Source organism: Lithobates pipiens, unplaced genomic scaffold (assembly GCF_037356315.1).
Source record: "Lithobates pipiens isolate NorthernLeopardFrog02 unplaced genomic scaffold, aLitPip1_a1.2 Scaffold_19, whole genome shotgun sequence".
Lineage (NCBI taxonomy): Eukaryota > Metazoa > Chordata > Amphibia > Anura > Ranidae > Lithobates > Lithobates pipiens.
The window spans coordinates 99,655,901-99,673,100 of NW_027507764.1; the positions used below are offsets into that span (position 1 = coordinate 99,655,901).

The 17,200-nt window shown below is 40.7% G+C and overlaps 1 pseudogene; it reads left to right on the forward strand.

Moving 5' to 3' along the window:
* Nucleotides 1-1,995: 1,995 nt before the first annotated feature.
* Nucleotides 1,996-2,644, forward strand: LOC143996188 (translocon-associated protein subunit delta pseudogene; annotated as a pseudogene).
* Nucleotides 2,645-17,200: the final 14,556 nt, after the last annotated feature.

Below are 17,200 nucleotides of genomic sequence, written 5' to 3' on the forward strand. Positions count from 1 at the left end.
GGGTTAGGGTAGATGGGAAGTGTTTTTTTTTATTACAAGGGGGATTGGAGTGTAGAAGGAGGGAGTGGGCGGGGTGCACGGAGCTAGGGTGGAACTGAGTTGGTGACCCTTGTGCAATCCTCCTTAGATCCATCTTATAATTTTAACTATTAACTTTTTTGGTTCACAGGAAAAAAAAGGTTGAGTAGGTTTTTTTCTTTTTCCCTCATTCCCCTCTCAAAAGTTTGAATATATGGAAGGGGGAACTTTAGAATATTATACCTATCTAATGGAGATGGCAATACTATATGACTTATATACCTTAGGAATGTTATGTATTATGATTATTGTGATTTGTGAATATGTTGTATTTTTGTATGTTGAGTCTTTTTAGAATGTTATGTAATAGGTTTGTCTTTTGCAAAAAAATTCTAAAATTGATTAAAACATATAGCGTTTCCAATCCAACTCTGTAGTCATATGTGCAGTCCATGTGTTTTCAATTCAAACTAAAAGGCCATATTTCCCAGTCTGATCTAGTGGCTTGGCAACAGATCCTGAAATTCAGCAATCAGGATCTTCCTGTCTGTAAACACATTTAGGTCCATAACCAGGATCATTAAGTAGCACAAAACCTCATTTATCAAAGTGTCAGAAAAATATCTCTGAAGTAACCAGACTCTTCACTCTGACACTAAACTCTGGTTTCAAAAAATAAATCTATTCAAGTATGTATTCTTAACTGAAAAAATTCACTTCTATTGCTCTCATCCTCTTCCTTTCTTCTCCATGGTCCCACTGTATGTAGGAGCATAGTCAACCTGTCTTGCTCACTCTCGAGATGGACTAGGGAATATGGGATATGTAGTGTGCAGATACTATGCTTGTTCCAAACAAATGGAAGTAAGGGTGAAAAAGGAGAGATTTTGGAATTTACAGAAGTCGCTACAAGGTGGTACAAAAAACACAGTAAAAAATAATTTGATGAAAAATAGCAGGGTCGTTAATTGGTGACTGTGTTTGGATTAATTTTGTATACTAAGAATAATATTTATCCTTTAAACCACTTTAAAGTGGTTGTAAACCCTTACATTTAGCTAATTAAGTGACTAACCTCATGTGATACACAGAGATGAAAAAAAAAACCTTCTACATAAGTAGTACCTGTTTATATGCATCTGATGTCAAACACAACATAGAGCAGGGAGCTGAGTGAAATCTGAGACCTGAGTCAAAGCAATGGACCCCCAGCTGAGGCTGTCAATCACCTACTGTGTGCTGCGGGTCGGGCCATCTATCAGGAATGTCAGGTGTTCACATAGATTGTCAGATGTGACTCATAGTAGAGGGAGGTGGGAGCAAACAGAAATCACACTAGATTCTTTGGGTTCAGGCAAGGACACAGGCATTAAATGTTGCCTTCCCATTGCCTTTAATAATTCTACCTACCATTTGATGAAATAGCAGCATAAATACCTTTTTTTTTTTAAATAGTTTCCAAATGATCACATGACCATACAGCTTTGGGTCTTAAGTGTCCTGATATAAGCTGACAATGCAAAAGCACTAAATCCCTTGAACAGTAATGTTGTAATGCAGTAATAGCCACCCAGAACCTAGAGTTGTGCGATCATGTGAGTGCTATCAAAAATATAAAAAAATAGAAACTTTACCTATTAAAGACTTGCCACAATTTTTCTTTCCTGATGAACTTCATGGCAGCATACGTTTGAATAGCTCCTCCCTCGCTCCTACCCCATAGGACCCCACTCCCATAAATGTTGAGGCTGAGCCAGAGACCGTGTTCCATAACTAGCCTACTCATGACACTGGAGGGGGATGGGGGGTACCCATGCTGCCTTGGAGTTCATTAGGAAAGGAAAATTACAGTAAGTTTTTGATAGGAAATTTTCCATTTTTCTGCCTGACTTCATGGCAGCATACATTCAAAGGCTATCTAGACAAAAAAAAAAAAAAAAAAGAGTGGGATGTTGAAAATATTAAGTTTCAATCGCCCTTCCAGAAGCTATTTTGTGTGTAAGCTGGGATCATGGCTGGAGTGTTCGGCTTGCTGGTGGCTTTGCTGTTGGTTGCGGCGAACTGTAGAGCTGAAACTTGCACAGAACCTTCCATTGTTCCATCCTACTATACTACCTCTGATGCAGTTATATCGTCTGAAGTGGTTTTCATTGTAGAGATCTCTCTGACTTGCTCTAATGGGGCACAGAATGTTGCACTTTATGCAGATGTGAACGGAAAGCAGTTCCCAGTTACCAGAGGCCAAGACATTGGAAAATATCAGGTATCAAGGAGCCTTGAACACAAGAATGCTCACTCTGGGGTCTATGAAGTAAAGTTTTTTGATGAAGAGTCCTATAGTCTGTTGAGAAAGGCCCAGAGAAATAATGAAGATGTTTCCATCATCAAGCCTCTCTTTTCAGTTAATGTTGATCACAGGGGTGCTTGGAATGGTCTATGGGTGTCTACAGAGGTACTTGCTGCACTCGTTGGCATTTTGGTGTACTACACAGCATACACTGCAAAGGGCAACATCCAAGCGTGAACAATCATGTGGGACTTGTGGTGTGGTTTGTCCTGATGTAAAAAGTTATATTGTTTTCTCATTAATGCAAATAAAACATTTCTACACAAAAAAAAAAAAAAATTAAGTTTCAATCATAGGATTTTATTCATGGAAACTGTTAAAGATATGGAAAGGTTTACTTTAAAATTAGGCTTGTATTGATGAGCAGAAGGGGCAGATATATAGGTATTAATTTTCACTAATACTGTAATTAACAGGCTTTCCTATTGGGCCATCATTATGATGGGTTTCTAAAGGCAGCACTTTTTTACATTAATGCCTTCCCTGCATTAAATCAGAACTTCACTCAATCAGCATTTACTATTTTAAAATCTTCATTCTGCTATCATTAGTAAACAGACAGGAAATCATATATATATATATATATATATATATATATATATATATATATATATATATATATATATATAGATAGATATATATATATATATATATATATATATATATATATATATATATATATATATATAGATATAGTGCCTTGCGAAAGTATTCGGCCCCCTTGAACTTTTCAACCTTTTGCCACATTTCAGGCTTCAAACATAAAGATATAAAATTTAAATTTTTTGTGAAGAATCACCAACAAGTGGGACACAATTGTGAAGTGGAACGAAATCTATTGGATATTTTAAACTTTTTTAGCAAATAAAAAACTGAAAAGTGGTGTGTGCAAAATTATTCGGCCCCTTTACTTTCAGTGCAGCAAACTCACTCCAGAAGTTCAGCAAGGAACTCTGAATGATCCAATGTTGTCCTAAATGACTGATGGTGATAAATAGAATCCACCTGTGTGTAATCAAGTCTCTGTATAAATGTACCCCAGCTCTGTGATAGTCTCAGGGTTCTGTTGAAAGCGCAGAGAGCATCATGAAGACCAAGGAACACACCAGGCAGGTCCGTAATACTGTTGTAGAGAAGTTTAAAGCCGGATTTGGATACAAAAAGATTTCCCAAGCTTTAAACATCCCAAGGAGCACTGTGCAAGTGATCATTTTGAAATGGAAGGAGTATCAGACCACTGCAAATCTACCAAGACCTGGCCATCCCTTTAAACTTTCAGCTCAGACAAGGAGAAGACTGATCAGAGATGCAGCCAAGAGGCCCATGATCACTCTGGATGAACTGCAGAGAACTACAGCTGAGGTGGGAGAGTCTGTCCATAGGATAACAATCAGTCATACACTGCACAAATCTGGCCTTTATGGAAGAGTGGCAAGAAGAAAGCCATTTCTCAAAGATATCCATAAAAAGTCTTGTCTAAAGTTTGCCACAAGCCACCTGGGAGACACACCAAACATGTGGAAGAAGGTGCTCTGGTCAGATGAAACCAAAATCGAAACTTTTTGCCCACAATGCAAAACGATATGTTTGGCGTAAAAGCAACACAGCTCATCACCCTCAACACACCATCCCCACTGTCAAACATGGTGGTGGCAGCATCATGGTTTGGGCCTGCTTTTCTTCAGCAGGGACAGGGAAGATGATTAAAATTGAGGGGAAGATGGATGCAGCCAAATACAGGACCGTTCTGGATGAAAACCTGTTGGAGTCTGCAAAAGACCTGAAACTGGGACGGAGATTTATCTTCCAACAAGACAATGATCCCAAACATACAGCAAAATCTACAAAAGAATGGTTCACAAATAAACGCATGCAGGTGTTAGAATGGCCAAGTCAAAGTCCAGACCTGAATCCAATCGAGAATCTGTGGAAAGAGCTGAAAACTGCTGTTCACAAATGCTCTCCATCCAACCTCACTGAGCTCGAGCTGTTTTGCAAGGAAGAATGGGCAAGAATTTCAGTCTCTCGATGTGCAAAACTGATAGAGACATACCCCAAGCGACTTGCAGCTGTAATCGCAGCAAAAGGTGGCTCTACAAAGTATTAACGCAAGGGGGCCGAATAATTTTGCACGCCTCACTTTTCATTTTTTTATTAGTTAAAAAAGTTTCAAAAATCCAATAGATGTCGTTCCACTTCACAATTGTGTCCCACTTGTTGGTGATTCTTCACAAAAAATAAAAATTTAATATCTTTATGTTTGAAGCCTGAAATGTGGCAAAAGGTTGAAAAGTTCAAGGGGGCCGAATACTTTTGCAAGGCACTATATATATATATATATATATATATATATATATATATAACAAGTGTTGAAGGTGTACACGAGCCGGATATGACAGTGCTAAGCAATCAGACCCTTCCACAGGTTATATATAGAAAAAAATCAGATGCACTTAAAAAATGTATTCTGAAATTTAAAAATCCATTTAATGTCAAATGCATAATGGTTTCGGGATATACAAATAACGCCCTTCTTCAGAACAAGACATATACAATAATAATGATCTGTACAAGCGTATTTAAACACTTCTGTCTCATATAGAATCCATCAATTAATCAATCATTGAATACCAATCAAGATAATTAACAAATAAGAAAAACATGTAGGCATGTACGGTATCATGGGTCATAAGTCACTATAATTTTTCCTATTACATTCAATATGCACTAAGGAAGAACAAAACACATATAGCGAATACATGTACATAACCAGCTAAAAACAAAATATATGTATAATTATAATAAAGATTTTTTTTCTTTTAAATTATAAGATATATATAAAAGAAACATTACTAAAAATAAGCATAAAAAAATCAAAGAAATAAGTATAATGCCCCATACACACGATAGGATTTTCCAATGGAAAATGTGTAATAGGAGCTTGTTGTCGGAAATTCCAACCGTGTGTAGGCTCCATCACACATTTTCCATAGGAATTTCCATCACACAAAATTTGATATCTGGTTCTCCAATTTTTCGACAAGAAAATCTGTTGTCGGAAATTCCGATCCTGTGTACACAATTCCAACACACAAAGTGCCACGCATGCTCGGAATAAAGCAGAAGAGCAGCACTGGCTATTGAACTTATTTTTTCTTGGCTCATCATATGTGTTGTACGTCACTACATTCTTGACATTCGGAATTTCTGACCAACTTTGTGTGACCGTGTGTATGCAAGACAAGTTTGAGCCAACATCCGTCAGGAAAAATCCCATGGATTTTGTTGTCGGAAAATCCTATTGTGTGTACAGGGCATTAGTCAAAATCAGAATTCAATCCATTGGGCCATAGTGAATTCTTGGGAATACCATCTATAACCATGAAACGCAAACCATGAAACGTAATTGAGAAACAGTGCGCCTTTTCTCAGTGTACACCCTGTGTGCACGCCTATGGTATGGCATTCTGAACAGGGGACTGAAAGCCACTGCAGGTACCTCCAATGTAAACCGGTCAACAGATTTTTTATTTTTTTAGGTTTATGAGGTTTATGTGACCTGCACTGACTATGTATGATTGGCAATGTAATAGTAGTCACTTTTTTCTATTGGCGCCAGGGCTTCATGAATTTTCATAAAAATTTAAAAAAAAGGGAGGGGAAAGGTAATTAACCTCTTGCTGCTCACATGATGAATATGTGCAGCGGTAAAGAGAGTGGGCTTTGTTAACACCTACACACTGCACATACAGTATATGTCCATGGGCGTTGGAGGATTCTGCCAGCACAGTCACCAAGCTATCATAGACAGCTCATGGTCTCTAGTAATGATCAGGAGTTGGCTCCCAATTATGTGACCATTGTGGTAGCCAATCACAGTGGTCATGTGATCAGGCAGCTCTTCTCATCATAAAGACCCAGTTAAAGGTACATTGCGGCTGGGCAGGAAAGGGTTAAACATGTCTGAGAAAATGAAGATCATACAGCATTTTTTTATATGGCATAAAATTCTGCAAAGTAAAAGTGAGCTTTACCACACACACACTTTGGATAACTCTGATACGAACACTACACTGTGGAAATGAGTAGTTAAAGCAGAACAAATTTTTCTCAATAAACATTACCTATGTTTTGGCTTGATGCTGCTATCATTAGTAAATAGATAGGAAGTTATATTATATTTACTTGTTTTAAACTTTTTTTATTTTTATATTTCTTCAGTTGCTTCCTGGTTTCTGGCCTAAGCCAAAATCATACCTGATTGAGTTTGAATGAAGGACACCTCATTCATGTAAGCATAGGGCACACTCCCCACCACGTCCCCTTAAAGGAGAATTAACCCCCCCAAAAAGATTCATTAAATCCACAAGGACTTTTTTTTTTTTACCAATATTATTTTATACTAACAATTTAGAATTTGGATGAAAGGTTTAGCACTGGGAAACACCTTTTGAAAGATAAATAGTGTATTTTATATACAACTATATAGATCAGACCAAAATAAGGGACAAATGAGGAGGAAAGAGTGAGAGGGTGACATGGCTCCAAATCAGGGACAGCCCCTCGAAATCAGGGACAGTTGGGAGTTATGCAAAATGATGGCATACACCCATGAAGTCTCCATAGAGATTTTATTTCTTTCATCTTGAGAAGGGGAGGAGGGTCTTTTTCAGCTAAGCGCAACCTCTTGCCTGCATGCCTGATCTAAGGGCAGATGGATTCCAGGAAGTAAATTCTACATGACTCACCAGCCCTTACTAAAGATGGCGGAGGCTAGAAATTCTAGGAGGGTGTTTTTCAAAGTGATTTCTCAACAAAACAAAGCATGGAGCATGTCTGGTAAATTGTTTTGAATATGAAAAATTTATTAAATAGCGTTCTCAGTTTGTAATGGTCAGATACAGTTAGGTTCTGCTTTAATGCTGGTTAAAAAAACAAAAAAAAAACAAAGGCATTATTACATTTCTACAAAACATTTAGCCAGCGAGCACACATGTACATTTTACAGACAATACACATCCTGTTTTCTAGTGTCCGAACTCACACTTTTGACACATAATCACTTTTTTGGTCTTCCTAAACAAAAGGATACAGAACTGAATCAGCCCCTAATTGATTCCCGGCTCCAGTTTACCGGACAAAGATCATAACCCAAAGCATGAGGAATTCACTGCATTCTAGGGGAGGATAAATCAGCCATTGTATATGTGATCTTCAGTATCACGCTAGTTGAACACACTCATACACTTAGGGCCATCTAAAACACAAAGATCTTTCTATAAATTCCTTCATTGCATTGAGACCTCCGTCCTTTATCAGTGGCCTGTTTCCTGCTTTCTACCACAGTCACCATTGACAAATTTTCCTTTGCTTTTGTTTTGGCACCATAAGGAATTATGAGCCTTGGGGTCTAACAGACATAAGGCTCTAACTCCATATATTAACCAAGATGCGTCTAAAAACCACAGCTACCAATTTCACGGTATAAGTAATGCACATTGTTATTTGTGTTAGCACCAGTAGTGTATATATAATGTCATAGTGATGGAAAAACATTCCATTATCTTAGTTGCAGTTTCCTGCTTCACGTGTCTCCTATTTACTCTGCATAATACCAGTGCTGTATACAGGCCTGATGGTAAAGGATTATGAAATAACTGTCCTTTCCTTTCTCATTTCAGACCCATACCTTGTACATTGCTGCAAAATGTTTTATTTTGGCTATTTATAAATACCAAACAGTGTAAAATAATAGTGCATAAAAAGGCTAAAAATCCACAAAAACAGTAAAAATACACTGACATTATGGAACTCTTTTAGGGAATATTTTAAAATGATTGGTTCCACTGGGTTTAATGCCCTGTACACACGGTTGGACAGTCCGACGACAAAATTCCGACGGATTTTGGCCCAAACTTGTCTTGCATACACACGGTCGCACAAAGTTGTCGGAAAATCCAACCATTCAGAACAAGGTGACATGTAACACATACGACGGGACTATAGAGAGGCCAGTAGTCAATAGCTTTCATCTTGTAATTTATTCTGAGCATGCGTGGTTCAGAATAAACTGATAGTGTACTGAACAGTGTAAAATAATAGTGAAAATAGTTCAAATGTGCATAAAAAGGGTAAAAATGCACAAAAACAGTAAAAATATACTGACATTATGGAACTCTTTTAGGGAATATTTGAAAATGATTGGTTCCACTGAGTTTAATGCCCTGTACACACGGCCGGACTCTCCTACGACAAAATCCATCGGATTTTTTCAGAAGGATTTTGGCCCAAATTGTCTTGCACTTGTTAGAAAATCCGATCGTTCAGAACGAGGTGGCGTAGAACACCTACAACGGAACTATAGAGAGGCCAGTAGCCAATGGCTTTCCTCTCGTAATTTATTCTGAGCATGCGTGCCACTTTGTCCGTCGGAATTGTCTACACACGATCGGAATTTAATCGGATTTTGTTGTCGGAAAATTTTAGAATCCAGATCTCAAACTCTGTGTGTTGGAAATTCTGATGAAAACGTCAGATGGAAAATGGCTTTCGGAGCGCCCCCCAAGTGTAGCCCGGTGGGAACGAGCAGTCGACGCTGCCCTCCCATTATACAAGCTAACGTACCATAATCGGGGTTGTCCGTGGAAGTTTGACAAGATCTGGCTCCCGTGGACCTCCGGGACAGCCACTTGAGGATAGAGTTGGGATCATGGCTGGCCTGCCCTCCAGTTTGTTTGGGTCTGCCCCCCTCCCCTTTCTCCCCTCCTCCCCCTCGGTGGGTCCCCCTCCCTCCCCCCTCCCCTCCCCCTCCCTTCCCCCCCCCCTCATGTCCCCCTTCCTCTGCCCTTCCCCCCCCTTCCCTCCCCATCTCCCATCCGCCGATGCTTACTATGAAGACCTAAGCTTACTTATATGGGTATATCTCCTGTATTGTGCTCGGTGATAGATGATCTGTTCTTGGCCTCACTGTCGGGGTATTCGATTATCCCTTTTCTGTTATGTGATACTCTGAACTACAATGTTAGTCTGTAACTACTTGGCTGTACAATTGAGTTGTTCCTCTGCCTCATTCTGTTTTGTATCCTGATGTGATATCTTTGAAATAAAGCACTCCTGTTTTCGAAAAAGTCAGATGGAGCCCACACACGATTGGAATTTCCAACAACACAGCCCAATCGTACATTTTACGTTGGAAAGTCAGACGTCCCAGGCATTAGTGTGGAGAAATATTCAGTGGAAAATCTATAGAAAAGACTATATATCTGGGAGATAATTGTATATATATATATATATATATATATATATATATATATATACACACACACATATATATATATATTGCACAGTTGAATTATGAACACTGAAAAAATTGCGCTATGCAGCTTTATAAAAAAGATTCATAATGATAAACAAAATGATATGTGCTCAAAACAGCGAACAATAGGTCACATTCTATCCATGCTACTTCATGTTTGTTCTCAGCAGTAAAATCAAGGTTGTTATTGCATTCCTTAAAAAACCCAGGGCTTGGGTACAGCTGCAAAGAAGAGAAGATTCTTAATGATTTGGGTACATATTTCTTTATTTATTATGGTTAAGACTAAAAGCTAAAAATAATTGAAATATTAGTTTTTTCTTGAAATGTTAACATACAGTACCTACTTTCCTTTGCGGGTATACAGTATACAATGCCATGCATGTGTTCAGTTAGCCAGAAACCATCAAAGTGAAAGACAAGTGATTAAGCAGTGCTGGGCATTCTTATTAGAAATCACAGCATTCTCTACATTCTCTTAGGCTGGGTTCACATATGTGCGAATTGGATGTGGGTTTCCCTGCATCCAATTCATATGACAGGTGAGTGTGACCGGCTCTCAATGGATCCGGTCCACACAGGTGCGTCTTTAGCGCTGATTTAGGTGCGAATTCAGGCAAAAATTCTGAAACCTGATTCACACCTGAACCGATGAACGGGGATGCACTGGACCCCAGGCACAAACCCATGGCCACATACTGTATGGTGAACATGGACTTAAAGTGAAGCTAAAGGCAAAACTTTTTTTTTAATAGGATAGAGTTAAGAGGGATTAGAACACCTGTCAGTTTTAATTGCTGTCTCTGCCCTCATTAGGGAGTTTGACCCTCTCTATTTCTCCTCTTTACTGTTATCATCAGTGGCGGCCTGTGCATTGTGGGCGCATGGGCCTCGCCCCCTATATTCCTGCTGCCGCCTCCCTATCCATGCTTCCAGCCCCTTTCAGGATGCCAGATGCATGGATTCCTATAATGGGGCAGGAGAGGGTGTATTTTTCGAAGCACCTGATTAGAGCCAGAGGCTCTAATAGGCTTCAAAAAGGATGGGCTCAGGGGGCAGAGAGTGCACCAATCCTACCCAATTGTGCGGCCATAGTGAATGAAATGTGCTATTTTTACACCGCATTGCCTCCCCGCCAATCTGGAGGCAAGTCAGTGAGACCTGGTGTGAGCACACTGGCAGCATATGATGGGCACACTGGCAGCATATGATGGCACATTGGCAGCGTTTGATGGGCACACTGGCAACATTTGATTGCACACTGTCAGTGTTTGATGGCACAGTGGTAGTGTTTAATGGGCACAGTGACAGCGTTTGATGGGCACACTGGCAGCGTTTGATGTTACAGTGGCAGCATTTGGTGAGCACAGTGGCAGCATTTGAGGTCACAGTGGCAGCGTTTGATAGCACAGTGGCTGCAATTGATGATTTTTTTTCAAATTTTTTTGCCCACCCCCCGAAAAAAATTGGAGCACCAGCCGGCAGCCGCCGCTGGTTATCATTGAAAGTGAAAGTAATAGAAAATCCCAAATTTTGGGATGACACCATAACAGTAATAGATGGGAAATCTCCCAATGGGGACACTAGTTCTGTTGACTTTGGTGACAACCAAGGATTCCCTCACTTTGGAGGGATTTCCTCTCTCTTGCTGTATTGGCTATAGGACAGGAAGTGAAGAAAAATCTCTCTAATGGGACAAAGATGGCAAAAAAACTGACCGTCACTTACTCTAAAATGGAAAAAAACTTTAATTGTTTAACACAATTAATGATAAAATTAATAAAATATATATTTAAAAAATTGTAAACCTAAAGTTTTAATTTAAAGCTCAACTTCACTTAAAATTTTTATCAAAATTACCCCCCCCCCCCCACACCCCGTTTAACAAAAACTGTCAGGCATGGTTATTCACCCCCTGTATACCCCATCCATGACCTCCTCTGTCACTCTTTTCCTGTTCCTAAATTATGTGATTATTTACACTGCATTACCAACTATGTTTTTTTTGGAAACCAATGAAGACAGCTGTAATGTGCTGGGAAGTAGTGCAAGCTCTGAGGAAGGCTCATCTATGTTTATTTCTGGAACTAACACTGATTCTGAAAAATAGGGATTGGCAGGTTGTCAAAATTTAAAATCATATGTTCATTTCCACGTTGTATTTTATTTATTTCTAGCCTACTCCTATTAATCTGAATGATCCTGAAGTTTGTAAACTTTGTGAAGATCCTCACACATTTACATCTTTGCATTTATATTCACTATGCCCTGTGAGTAGGCACTGCAGTGTCATCCATTTCACAGAGCCTGCCTTCTCAACTACAGGGGTAGTATAAATCTCACAAAATAGTATGTTGGTTTCCCCTACCCTAAAGAAGCAGGCGAGACCTGAGAAATGTGTACATGTATGGTCTACTAGATACTTAGACATACTACATGTGATGATTATTTGAGTTTTAGTTGCCTAATGATATGCTACAATATTTAATATCATTTTGTATCTGTATTTTACAGTATATACAGTTGCATATTGTTGGTATGTATATATATATATATATATATATATATATATATATATATATATATATATATGTATCTGGGACAAAATCACATTTTATTTTTAAAATTTGTGTGGTTATTTAAAGGGGTTGTTAAGTCTCAAGGTTTTTCACCTTTATGCACAAATGCATTAACCACTTTCAGACCGGACCATTTTGCTGGTAAATGACCAGAGGTCTTTTTACACTTTGGCACTGCGCTGCTTTAACTGGTAATTGCGCGGTCATGCAATGTTGTACCCAAACAAAATTTGCGTCCTTTTCTTCCCACAAATAGAGCTTTCTTTTGATGGTATTTGATTGCCTCTGCGATTTTTATTTTTTGCGATATAAACGTAAAAAGACCGCAAATTTTGAAAAAAAATGATATTTTCTACTTTTTGTTATTAGAAAAATCCAATAAACTCAATTTTAGTCATACATTTAGGACAAAATGTATTCAGCCACATGTCTTTGGTAAAAAAAAAGTCAATAATTGTATATTTATTGGTTTGCGCAAAAGTTGTCACATCTACAAACTAAGGTACGTTTTCTGGAATTTACGCAGCTTTTAGTTTACGACTGCCTATCTCATTTCTTGAGGTGCTAAAATGACAGGGCAGTACAAAACCCCCCCAAATGACCCCATTTTGGAAAGTAGACCCCCTAAGGAAATTGATAAGAGGCATGTTGAGCCCATTGAATATTTTATTTTTTTGCCTCAAGCGATTGAATAATGACAAAAAAAAAATTTTTTTTTTTTTTTTACACAAAGTTGTCACTAAATGATATATTGCTCACACATGCTATGGGCGTATGTGAAATGACACCCCAAAATAAATTCTGCTGCTTCTCCTGAGTACGGGGATACCACATATGTGGGACTTTTTGGGAGCCTAGCCGCGTACAGGGCCCCGAAAACCAAGCACCGCCTTCAGGCTTTCTAAGGGCGTCAATTTTTGATTTCACGCCTCACTACCTATTACAGTTTTGAAGGCCATAAAATGCCAAGATGGCACAAAACCCCCACAAATGACCCCATTTTAGAAAGTAGACACCCCAAGCTATTTGCTGAGAGGCATGTTGAGTCCATGGAATATTTTATATTTTGCCACAAGTTGCGGGAAAATTACAAACTTTTTTTTTTTTTTTTTTTTTTTCACAAAGTTGTCACTAAATGATATATTGCTCATGCATGCCATGGGCATATGTGAAATGACACCCCAAAATAAATTCTGCTGCTTCTCCTGAGTATGGGGATACCACATATGTGGGACTTTTTGGGAGCCTAGCCGCGTACGGGGCCCCGAAAACCAAGCACCGCCTTCAGGCTTTCTAAGGGCGTAATTTTTTGAGTTCACTTCTCACTACCTATTACAGTTTTGAAGGCCATAAAATGCCAAGATGGCACAAAACCCCCACAAATGACCCCATTTTAGAAAGTAGACACCCCAAGCTATTTGCTGAGAGGCATGTTGAGTCCATGGAATATTTTATATTTTGCCACAAGTTGCGGGAAAATTACAAACTTTTTTTTTTTTCCACAAAGTTGTCACTAAATGATATATTGCTCACGCATGCCATGGGCATATGTGAAATGACACCCCAAAATAAATTCTGCTGCTTCTCCTGAGTACGGGGATACCACATATGTGGGACTTTTTGGGAGCCTAGCCGCGTACGGGGCCCCAAAAACCAAGCACCGCCTTCAGGCTTTCTAAGGGCGTTACAGTTTTGAAGGCCATAAAATGCCAAGATGGCACAAACCCCCCCCCCCCAAATGACCCCATTTTAGAAAGTAGACACCCCTAAATTTAGGGGTACACTAGTGAGACTAGGTAATAAATGGCGGGTGCCCTGAAACTATAAAAAAATAACTAACCAACCAGCGTCACCTGTAACAGTTATATGGTGATCACTGGTGAAAGGGTTAACTAGGGGGCAATCAGGGGGCTTTATGCGGTAGTATATGGGGGTCCCTGGCGCTATAAAAAGCTGCGGCGAACCTAAATACCTACCTGCCTAACTAGCGTCACCTGTGACACTAATACAGCGATCAGAAAAACGATCGCTTATTAGGCTGGGTTCACACTGGAGCGATGCGGGAACGCCACGAATGCGCGGCGGGTTCCCGCATCGCATGCCTCCCGGCGGCAGTTCACACTGCCCTATGCGAACTGCTGGGAGTGTCAGTGAAATGTTAATGACACCCCCAGATCAGTTCGCATATCGCAGTGCGATCTGCAAACTTGGATCGCATGGTGTGAACACCCATGCGATCCGATTCTGCTGCGGACCAAAAAAAGGGTCCCGTGCGAGTTTGCGGCGGGTGCGACACGAATTCAGCCATACTATCTGTATAGCTGAACTCGAATCGCACAGAGATCGGATGTGATTTGCACTGCAGTGCGGTGCGAATCACATCCGTTCTCATAAACCGCTGCAATGTGAACCCAGCCTTAGTGACACTGGCGACGGGGGGTGATCACGGGGTTAAACCTTTATTGGGGGGGTTAGGGGGGTACCTTAGAACTAAAGGGGGCTAACCCTAACTGCCCTAACAGTTATTAGTCACAAATGACACCTGCCGGGTGATCAGGGGGTTAAACCTTTATTAGGTAATAAATGGCGGGTGCCCTGAAACTATAAAAAAATAACTAACCAACCAGCGTCACCTGTAACAGTTATATGGTGATCACTGGTGAAAGGGTTAACTAGGGGGCAATCAGGGGGCTTTATGCGGTAGTATATGGGGGTCCCTAGCGCTATAAAAAGCTGCGGCGAACCTAAATACCTACCTGCCTAACTAGCGTCACCTGTGACACTAATACGGCGATCAGAAAAATGATCGCTTATTAGGCTGGGTTCACACTGGAGCGATGCGGAAACGCCGCGAATCCGCGGCGGGTTCCCGCATCGCATGCCTCCCGGCGGCAGTTCACACTGCCCTATGCGAACTGCTGGGAGTGTCAGTGAAATGTTACTGACACCCCCAGATCAGTTCGCATATCGCAGTGCGATCTGCAAACTCGGATCGCATGGTGTGAACACCCATGCGATCCGATTCTGCTGCGGGCCAAAAAAAGGGTCCCGTGCGAATTTGCGGCGGGTGCGGCGGGTGTGGCGGGTGCGGCGGGTGCGGCGAATGGCTGAACTCGAATCGCACAGAGATCGGATGTGATTTGCACTGCAGTGCGGTGCGAATCACATTCGTTCTCATAAACCGCTGCAATGTGAACCCAGCCTTAGTGACACTGGCGACGGGGGGTGATCACGGGGTTAAACCTTTATTGGGGGGGTTAGGGGGGTACATTAGAACTAAAGGGGGCTAACCCTAACTGCCCTAACAGTTATTACAGTCACAAATGACACCAATGCAAAAAAAAAAAAAAAAAAAAAAAAAAATGACATTGGTGTCACTGTGACTGGGGGGCAGGGGTAATTGGGGGGGTGATCGGGGGGTAAAGGGGGGGTGTGAGTGTGCCTGGCATGTTCTACTGTGTGTGGGATGTGTTGGTGCAACTCACTGATCCGCTCTCCTCCGTGTCGGAACGAAAAATACCGACACGGAGGAGAGAATACATCACTTCCTCTCCTGTGTTTACATTACAGGAGAGGAAGTGATGTCACCGGGGATTTCCATTCGTCGGGAGCGATCGCGAGGGGGTGGCCATGAATGAATGGCCGTCCCCTCGTCCGGGATCGCTCCCGAACGAAAACCGACCGCCGCAGGCACCGGGCGGGGGCCCGATCGGGCCCCCGACCCGCGGGAGGCAAAGGACGTACATATATGTGCTTATGCCTGCCCGTGCCATTCTGATGACGTACATCGGCGTGAGGCGGTCGGCAAGTGGTTAAGGTTAAAAACCTTCTGTGCTGCCCCGCCCTCTTTTTTTTTTTTACCTGAACTCGTTTGTTCCAGCGACAAACATGAGCCCATTGGCTCTAGCCGCTGTCTCTGTCCCCATTGGATTTGATTGATAGCAGCAGGAGCCATTGGCTCCTGCTGCATCCAATCAAATACAGCGACACAAGAGCAAGGGGCAGGGCCGAGTCCTGCTGTCTGTGTCAATGGATGTAGCAGCTGGACAACGTGAACATGCCGGCAAGGGTGCCCCCATGGAAATCGGCTCTCCATGGGGGCACTCAAAGAATAGGAGGGGCAAGGTGCACCGCTGGGGCACCCCAGAAGAGGAGGATCCGGGCTGCTCTGTAAAAAAGAATGCTTCACAGGGCAGGTAAGTATAATATGTTTGTAATTTAAAAGAAAAAGAAAAACCCTTTACAATCACTTTAACCTCTATTTTATTTTAAGATTGTGATTTTTTTGCAATAAAATTATATATTTTTTTATTTCTGTTTTTTATTTGTTGAATTTGTGAATTCCTTTTTGACATTGTTTGTGCTGAGTGCTGACATGCTTGATATCCTCATGGTGTTAATAGGGTATGATATATGTCTAGTTGGAACTGGCCAGGGTAGCAATAAATAATAGGAACCAATAAATCTGCATTTTAGGATATCTCCTTTTGGATTTTCTCTTTGAATTGCCAAACACTGGTACTAATCTGTGTGCAATCAGATGGGTCATTTCTTTCTGTCCGCCAACTGCTGAAATTACAAGGAAAGCAAGAGCACAGCTACGCCATGCAATCTCACAGATTAGCAATGACTGATAGTTTATGGGCACTGACAATACAACACAGCTACACTCACAACCATCGCACAATAATCTATTCACATTTGTGCATTCTTTAGAGCAATCAAAAAACAGTTTATTCATTTTTCATATCTCTATCTCATATCTCACATATCTATCTCATATGAAGTTACAAAAAAATATAAAAATATAAAAAGACAGAAGTTGTAAAGTAAACTATACCTTCAAGCAAACAGTATAAAATAAAACACAATAAATTACTTTTTCCTGTTTCCGGGAATTGGAAAGAAAACATTGACCATACCCTATATCAATGGGACCCC